This window comes from Cupressus sempervirens, chromosome 5 (genome assembly GCF_028749045.1).
Source record: "Cupressus sempervirens isolate cs-2001-9-10 chromosome 5, ASM2874904v1, whole genome shotgun sequence".
Classification (NCBI taxonomy): domain Eukaryota; kingdom Viridiplantae; phylum Streptophyta; class Pinopsida; order Cupressales; family Cupressaceae; genus Cupressus; species Cupressus sempervirens.
The window spans coordinates 266,755,183-266,765,053 of record NC_143122.1 but is presented as its reverse complement, the minus strand read 5'-3'; the positions used below and the strand labels follow the sequence as shown (position 1 = coordinate 266,765,053).

Sequence of the window (9,871 nt, the reverse complement as noted above, 5' to 3'; positions counted from 1 at the left end):
AAGGCTTAAATGATAATATCAAACAATTGCATACTATGATGGAGGTTAGCATAGGGGAGAAAGATGACATGGAAAATGAGGACAACAAGGTAATAAAAGAGGATGTCAACCCCCTTGTTGAGAGCCCAAGAAATAAAACAAGATCGAACAAGAAGAAGAGGGACATGGATGACTCTCTTGATGACATATAGTTGATGAGTGAAGCAACAACGACCATGGAAATGCTAGAGCTCAAGGCTACAGAGTTGGTAAAACATATGGTGCCTTGATTGGTTCCCCCGACTTTTTTGTTTTTTCTTTGGCTTTTTGTTTGCTAGGCTTGCCTTCTCCTTTAGAAGCTATGCTTTATTTTGTCAAGTTCTCATGGCCTTCTATAGCCTGTTGTTTCTTGTTGAATTGCTTCATGCTTAGGACATAATGTCGGTTTCTTTTGTTTATTGTTGGGTTTCAAGCACCCATTAAAACCTATTTTACTTAATAGAAAACAAGCTCATTCAAAAAAGAATGTTGTGTTGTGATTGAATTGGCCAAGGATTTAAAAAATATATATAGATTTTTAAATTGACAACCTTTACCACACCATCCTCTTTACCTCATTCTTCCCAACACTTTCTTAAGATGTTATTTCACAAATCACAAAATTAAAGGTTGCCCTTTAGTATTCTATTGGGCCAATTCATCTCCTCGATCCATTCAAGGTTCTTAGTTTGTAAAGGTTCCTATATGAAAATATGAGAATAAAGAGAAGTGTTTCTCATTATAAAGGCAAAAATGTTAAAGATCTAGTGGTTCATAAGCTAGAGCTTGGACCAATATAGATCATTTAATTACCAAAGTGTAGTTCTCATTATTGTTTCACATCCTTTATAAAAGGAGAAAAAAATTGTCCCACCCTCTTTAGGGACCTCTTCTTGACCAAGTTTCCTTGGATGTCTCAACCAAATATTAGTTGCATATTCTCAAATGGACAACCCTATTGAATACCCCCCATCTATGACTCTTTGTGATGGCCTTGCATCCTTCTTGGGCAATTGGAGGAGGGAGAGTATGCAATTGAAAATTGAATAATGTCAATTCCCAAAATTTGGTTTGGTAAAATTTCACAAACTTTTCATATAACTATTTCACACACACAAGCGCGCACACACACACGCACATACGCACACATACACGCACATGTGCGCACACACACCCACACCTGTACGCACACAACCGTACATGCACACACACACGCAGGCGCACACACATGTTGAATTAACCTGAAATTGAGATAATATTATTTCAATTTTGTTGAGACAATTATAAATTTAATATTATCGAATATATAAACAAGATTTTAAATTCAATTTAATATGACCAAAAATTTGTAATAGAGATAATATTAATATTAAATAAAATATTTTAATAATGTGTGAATTAAAATTTGTATGGAAACAAGATTGTAAATTCAATTTAATATGACCAAGTATGTAATAGAGATAATATTAATATTAAATAAAATATACTAATAATGTGCGAATTAAAATTTTTATTAATAGTAATCAAAATAAACTCTGTAAATATTTTTTAAAATATTTATTTAAAAATAATAATAATGGAAAAGGTCTATTCATCAAAAGATGAATATTTATTTATAAATCTAAAATTAAAAAATATTAAGTTAAATAAATGAAATAAAATGTATGTACTGATGAAGTTAAAATAATCTTAATATAAACATCGGAGATCAAGAATCTCAACGAATCCACGGTGGACAAAGTGAGTGCGAAAGTGGACGAATTTAACCAAATGAACACCAACATATCTTCTCTAACACTAAACAAGCATATTCACATCACCATAGAGATATATTACTAATGTTTGAAACCTGGATAGTAAGGTACTCTATATACAATCATCTACACATACGCTATGCCTCAAAAACTCTTTGGACAAGAAATTCAATAAGAAAGGCACCCATGAATTCAGTCCCTATACTAATAAGCTTTACAGTTTTTTTCCAATCAATCTACCGACTTAATTTGTTCTTAGCCAAGCCCACTTTTTGAGAAACTTTGTGCAAATCTCTCTTTGCAGCTTCCTTAGCGATGCTGCCCAATTCTTTGATTTCCTCCTTGGTCTCCTTTGTCTTCTCAGGGATATTTTTCACCATATCCTTGGCCGTTTCGATCTCCTTCCCCAAGTGCTACTTAACGCCCTTCAACAATGAATGATCGTCGCCTCTTCCTTCGTCGGGATCTTCCACCGGCACCTCCCATTTCTTTTTGCCGCCCTCACTTTCCCCTGTTTCATTTGGCTGCACGGCCACAATAAACCCTAATTAGCTACAAACCCTAATCAGATGTACTGGCAAAAAAATAGTTTTTGTGCATTTAAATCCAGACTGTGCTCAGTAGCTATATACCCTAACTAGATGCACTGGCAAAGATATAAATTTTGTGTATTCAAATTTAAACCTAAACGTAGTAGCTATAAACCCCAATTAGATGCACTGGCAAAGAAATCAAATTTGTGTATTCAAATTTAGACCTGCGCGCAGTAGCTATAATGCCTAATTAGATGCACTGGCAAAAAACAAATTGTGTATTTAAATTTAAACCTGTGCGCATTAGCTATAAACCCTGATTAGATGCACTGATTAAGAAACAAATTTTATGTATTTAAATTCAAACCTGCGCGCAGTAATTTCGGCATGCGAAAATAGGAGCTCGTGACTTCCTAATTTGGAATGCCTGAGTTCCTTTATTGAGCAGTTGTTTTACAGACGATCTCATGGCTTCTTCGTTGTTCCTCGAATTTGCTAGTGAATGTTTGGTGTTGGATTAAGGATTTTGAATTTGAATGGAGGGTTTGTGTGACGGTTTATCGATTATGTAACTGTGGGAGAGGCGGTAGCAATGGTAGGTATATTTGGAATACCACGTGGAGAAGTAGGGAGAATGTGCTGGCTAGCGGCATTCTACAACAACGTCTATCCATCTAACACCGTATGTTTTTAATTGACTAAAATTGAAGTTTATGATTTTTAATTCATCAATAATTAATTGATAAACCGATACTCTATGATGCGGTGGACTCTCACCGAAAAATGATTGTGTCCTTGAAGATTATGTGTACAGCTGCCAAAACTTTTACCGAAAAATATAATCCCACTGCGGGAAACAGAGAATGCCAAGCTCTACATGAGAACAAAAGTGCATGAGAGTGGTGGACTTATTGTTGCCGTAACATGATCGGGTAGAAATGTGAAAAAGTGACCCATTTAGTTGACTCCAGCCACCTGCATGACTATTATTGCCATTCTGTTTATAAAAATATAGTTTCTTCTGATGTCAGCTAAACACACCTGCAACGTCAGAGAAAATCCAATCATATTGAAAACTTGAATTGTATTATATTTGACAAATTCTCGAGCTATTTTAAATAAATGAAAATTTGGCACCCAACACTTGGAACAGGTTATTTTCTTTCTGTGGGTCTGAAGACCCCTCATAGTACAAGACTGTATCCATAGGAGAAAAAGCCCTACAATGAAGTCAAGGTACTAATTTTTAGTATGTCCTTCTATTTAAAGATTTTCTTTTGGACTGAACATTGGGATATGTACGTAATCTTATTCAAGTTCTGAGTTTGTTCCTTAGAGTGGGCTTCAAATTTGTGATACAAGAATGTATATGTGGTGATAGGCTGAAGAATATAGTGTAGCTCTATGATATGTAAGATAGTGAAGCGTGAATAGAAGACTCATTTAAGAAAAACCAATATATGCATAAGTGTATGTTGTCTCCAAAATGTATCTGTACATGGATAGCTTTTGTAGGTTCGTGTGACAAATTACCAAGTTTTGGGATGTGTTTCAACTTTCTCCCCAAGCTAATAGAGTTGATCAGCAACAGGGGAAGGGAGCTTATGATGATATGGGGATAGAAAATTAAAAAAAATGAGTAGTTCTAAGTCCATCATTTGCATTCTGTATTTGCTTCTGATTCAGCATACATATCTTCTAGTTTATATGCACTTTGTATGTGCTGGTAATGCAACTTATAAATCTTTTGGTTTGTTTATATTTTAGTCCTTTGATGTTTTAGAAGGATGGTCTAAGGTTTAGTGGGGTTTTGTTTTGGACTTCTTACAGCTTTATATTGTAAACAAGTATTGAATCCATATGTTCCTAGCCTATTGTAAATAGGCTTTATCGAAAAAAAATTAAAGAGATAATTTAATTTCAAATTACACTATACATAGTTCACACAGTCACATTAATCATCTTCTTTGTGAAATTGAAAATTAGTATTAGAGAATAAATTAATCAAACTAACAAAACTAAGGAAAAATAATCAAGACATGAGATAACAATGTAATAACACTAATAAGATAATAGACTTTTTCAGATCCTAATTTGGTTTGTTAATAAATGGAATACATGTTTCAGATCAGAGAATGTCTTTATAACAAAATCTCACCTGCTTTCTTTCAGTTTATAATGATATTCTTGGGCTTTTGAAACAACATTATGAATGTTAGACTATTTTGTAAACAAAGGTCAGTGATCAGGCCAATCTTATAAGTATTTCATGTTCTTTGTTGCAGTGCAATGCTCTGTACTCAAGGTCCCTGTTTTCATATATATATATATATATATATATATATATAGTTTTGCAACTTGGACTATGTTATATGAAACCATCCACTATTCATATCTAACTGCTGACCATGGCTATCCAAATGAATCCAAACATTGAATGAAATCACATTTAGGATAAGCATTTTGTCAAATTTTTTATGTGATTCCTCTATGCTACCATATTACCAAACCCATTTTCAGCAAAGATGTCAAATTTATACTTGCTTCTGATTGTTTAATCCTGAATTTCTTTGCCATCGTTCAACTCCCCCAAGCCAACATATGTAGAAAGAAGTTTAACCCAGGTGATCAGATTGGGCTTTACGGCTGTAAGTTGGATCGATCTAAAAGAATTGAAGGATTCATTGCATAGCGCATTCTGAATATATCCTAAAAATGATGCAGTCAATGCAATCACATTTGCTTCTGAATTCTTTTGAGATGAAGCACTAAAAAAAAGCATCTGTCGTGCACATATATTGATATCATTGAAGTCCATGAAGTCGTGTTTAGCTAAGACATTTTGTCAAACACTTTCTATACATTTTCTTCACATTGTCTTATTAGTCCCTGCCTTGCATAAGGAACAGATGAAGCACTAAATAAAAGCATCTATTGTGCACATATATTGATATCATTGAAGTCTATGAATCCATGTCTTATTAGTCCCTACCTTGCATAAGGCACCATACTAATGTTTTTAGTGGTGGTTAGAACTAAATTTTTATTACAATCAAACTTAATGACTTTGTAAAGTTGAAAAGGTCATTTAAATTTTTAATTAATTTTGAACCAAGAATTTCTAATTTCTGATTGGCTGGTTGCATTTATCCTAGGGGTAAAAATCATTTTTTGATACCAAAAATTAGAAAATATTTTTTGAAAACTTCTTTTCTTTCAGATTTTTTTCAAGGGAACTCTAGAATTTTCTTTCTTCTAATCTAGCTTTCACAAAAAACATAGACTACTAATGATCCACTGCACTAATCCTCCACATCATCCATTTGCTATTTGGTTTTGAATCTGTCCACATTTAGTGTTTTGGATGCTTCCATTGAGAAGGCCAAACCAAATTGATTTCAGAAATTGCAGGCCTGGACTCTAAAATTGCGTCAATGGTGAGCAAAAATTGCTCTTTCATTCTTCTGCAAAATCCTCCCAATCTGGTCAGCAATGGGGCTATTTATTGTCCCTTAAATTCAACATCATCTGCTTGGTAATTATCAGAAAATTTGTTTCAAGAGGCAGCAATTCAGACAGTTTGGAGGGTCACGGGTGGAGCGAAAAAGCTGCAGAGGAAACAGAGGCGGCAGTGCAATACCTTTGCTCTGGCCATGGATATGTTTTTGTTGATACTTTTCAAGACAAAACTCACTTCTACAAGCAATGAGTTTTATATGGGATGAAATTACGCTGAAATTGATCATGACTGCATAGCAAACGCGGAAAGATTAGATCTAGCTATTCTTTACCATGTGTTCTTTTTCCCAATTTCTTATTTCTGCATATATAGGCTTCAAGAAGTCTATTCATAAACTAGCTTATATATACCTCTATATATATTACGCTGAGAGTAATCGTTCTCGAGGCGCCTATTTTCATTTAATCCCAAGGTTAATTTAATCACAGTTGGGATTCATGAAAATGAAAATAGGCGCCTCGAGAATGATTACTCTTGGCGTAATATATATAGAGGTATATATAAGCTAGGCGCAATAGAAAAAGTATTTTAAATTTTTTTTCTATTTTTTTAAGGTAAGTGCTGAATTATTTATTTCTTTTTAAATACAATTGTATAAACTTACTATAAAATTATTCTTGAATATTTTTTTTTAAAATTCTATATATGGTGTTTATTTGCATCACTTCAATTTAGTTTTATTTTAAGCATATTGTTACGTAAAATGTTATATTGAAGAGTAGAGTTATAGTTAGGGTTAGGGTTAGTGTTAGGGTTGGGGCTATTGTTAGGGTTTGAGTTATGGATAGGGTGAGTTATGGTTAGGAATAGAGTTACAATTAGAGTCAGGATTAGCATTAGGGTTAGGGCTAGGGTTATTTTTAGGATTATGAATCTTGTTAGGGTTATAGTTAAGGTTAGGTTTAGAATTAGAGTTAGAGTTAATGTTAGGATTAGGGTTAGAATTAGGGTTAGAATTAGAGTTAGGGTTAGGGTTAAGGAAAGGGCGAGGGTAAGAATAAGGGTTTAGGTTAAACATATAGTTAGGGTTAGGATTAGAATTAGAGTTAGGGTTTGAGTTAGAGGTAGAGTTAGAATTGGAGCTCGAATAAGGGCTAGAGTTAGAGTTGAAATTAGGGTTATAATTAGGGTTAAAATTAGGCTTAGGGTTAGGGTTAAAATTAGATTTACGATTAGAGTTAGAGAAAGGGGTAGAGAAAGGGTTAGTTTTAGGTTGATGGTTAAGGTTAGGTTTATATTTAGAGTTAGGGTTGTATATAGAGTTACATTAGGGTTAATGTTAGGGTAAGGGTTTGAGTTGGGGTTAAGGTTAGGGTTAGGGCTATGGTTTTCATCTAGATTAAAGTAAGGGTTAAGGTTAGAGTTAGAGTTTTGAGCTAGGGTTAAGGTTAGAGTTAAGGTTAGGTTACAGTTTTAGTGAAGGTTAAACTAAGGATTAGGGTTAGGATTAGAGTGTAATTATGATAGAGTGAGATTTACGGTTAGGGTTATATTTAGGGTTAGAGTTAGGGGTAGGATTATGGTTTAAAAAAAGTAATTTTCTTTTTGGCATATTGTAATGTAAAATGTTATAGCTAAACATAGATATATGTTTAGGGACAAAGTTACCATTACAATTAATATTAACCTTAGGGATAGAATAAGGGTTAGGGTTAGCATTAGGTTTAGGGCTAGAGTTAGGGTTAGGGTTTGAGTTATGGTTAAGGTTAGGGTTAGAGTTACGGTTATGGTTATTGTTAGAGTTATGGTTAAGGTTTGGGTTAGAGTTATGTTTATGGTTAAGGTTAGGGTTAGAGTTATGGTTATGGTTATGGTTAAGGTTTGGATTAGAGTTATGTTTATGCTTAAGGTTAGGGTTAGAGTTATGGTCATAGTTAAGGTTAGGGTTAGAGTTATGGTTATGGTTAGGGTTAGTGTTATAGTAAGGCTAGGGTTAGGGTTTGAGTCAAGGTTAAGGTTAGAGTGAAGGTTAGGGTTTGAGTCAAGATTAAAGTAAGGGTTAGGGTTAGGGTTAGAGTCCAATTATAGTAGTGTTAGATTTAGGGTTAGAGTTATGCTCATGGTTAAGGTTAGGGTTAGGGTTAGGGTTATTATAGGGCTCGAGTTAGGGTTATTGTAGGGATAGGCTTAGGGTTTGAGTCAGGGTTAAGGTTAGGTTTAGGGTTAGGGTTAGGGTTTTAGTTAGGATTAAAGTTAATGTTAGGGTTAGGGTTAGAGTCTAGTTATGGTAGAGTTAGATTTAGGGTTAGAGTTAGGCATAGAGTTATTTATGGTTAAGTTTAGGGTTAGAGTTATGCTCATGGTTAAGGTTAGGTTTAGACTTATGGTTATGGTTAGGGTTAGGGTTATAGTAGGGCTAGGGCTAGGGTTAGGGTTAGGGTTAGGGCTTGAGTAAGGGTTAAGGTTCTAGAGTTATGGTTAGGGAAAAGTTTTAAGCCAAGATTAAAGTTAGGGTTAGGGTTATGGTTAGAGTCCAATTATGGTAGAGTTAGATTTAGGGTTAGAGTTAGGGACAAATTAATGTTTATGGTTAAGGTTAGTGTTAAAGTTAGGGTTAGGGTTAGTGTTAGAGTTAAGGTTAGGGTTAAGGTTAAAATTAAGGTTAGGGTTAGTGTTAAGGTTAGGGTTAGGGTTAGAGTTAAAGTTAGGGTTAGCATTAGGATGAAAATTAGGGTAAGGGATAGGGTTTGAATTAGAATTAGGGTTCTTGTTAGGGTTAGAGTTACAGTTAGGGTTAGAGTTAGAGTTAGGGTTAGGGTTAGGTTTAAAATTAGAGTTAGAGTTGGGATTAGGGTTAGGGTTAGAATTAGGGTTAGAAATATAGTTAGGAATAGAGATAGAGTTAGTGTGAGGCCTCGCCTCGACTCATCGTAGCATAGTGATACATTCCTATTATTTTGACATTCACGACTCGAGATGTTGAGACATTATCTGATGCTTAGAACATACTTTATTATTTCATGTTGTGTGATGTTACTTTAAGATATATTTGATGATTGTCTTTTAATGTTTCATATATATGTATGTTGATGAAATCAGTAAATGTAGGATGGAGACTTTGATTTAAGAGATTTTAAATGGTTAAGAATTTAGCAAGATGAAGAAACCCTTATTGATGTATGTTTCAATTTATGTGAATTTCTAATACGTATACATATATGTACATGTGATTTTTGTGGGACTACTGATGTGTGTAATGAGTGTGCAAATATTTTAGCCGAGAAACCCTACGGAGGAACAGAACTGATCTCTATGTGCTAGTGTTGGAAACCTTGTTGTTCGTAATTCACGTATTATTTTGTGGGATGTATGTTTATATCTTTCTATGTTCAGTGAATGTTAGTGTTCGTAACTATGTTCTTTTAGTGTCGCTTGACACTCGTAAATTGTTTATGTGCTTCAGTGTGTTGTTTAGGGTTAATTGTTTAACCTTTGGACCCAAGTTGGTTTAGTTGGTGTCAGTGTGCTTTTGGGTTCTTAATCGAGGTTAGTCTTCCCTTAATCTAGATTAGTTTTTAATCTGCAATGTTAGAGTAGTTAGATGGTCCTATTTTATTCCTAGATTTTGTTTGGCTCTAAACCTCTTTCCTAAGGCTTTAAACATGATATAATTATACCCAAAGGGTATGGGTATGGGTTAGGGGTCTTTTCCAACCCCTAAGCCCCTTTTATTGACTTTTGAGGTCACTCAAAAAGTCTCTTTTTGCCTTTGTGCGAAAATTGACCATAGTTATCTTGAGTTACCTCACCTCATCTCCACTTAGTGTTTAACCATAGTGAGGGTAGAGTTAGGAGTTTTTAGAATTGCAAGTGGGTGGGAGAAGTTATTGATCCTTTTTGGTGGTTGAGTTTGAAGCTTATTTAGAGGCCCTTCTTGGACTTGTGGAGTTTTGTTACCCAATCTCTACATTTAGAGAGGAGTTTTGAAGATTGAAGGAAGGAAGTGGAAACTCTACTCAAACTTGTTCTTTGCCATTACCTCTTTGTGAAGGTAGGAAATTCTCATCTCCCTTTTTCAGTTTTCATGTTTGTTTCATGCTCATGCT

The 9,871-nt window shown here is 34.4% G+C and overlaps 1 long non-coding RNA gene across 1 annotated transcript; it reads right to left on the bottom strand.

Annotated features, from left to right (window-relative positions):
* Positions 1-1,688: 1,688 nt before the first annotated feature.
* Positions 1,689-2,890, bottom strand: LOC149555577 (uncharacterized). The gene is made up of 2 exons (XR_016364518.1): positions 2,673-2,890; positions 1,689-2,296 (listed from the first exon to the last, which is right to left on the bottom strand). It is a non-coding gene; the product is annotated as an uncharacterized LOC149555577 (long non-coding RNA).
* Between the last annotated feature and the right edge of the window lie 6,981 nt (positions 2,891-9,871).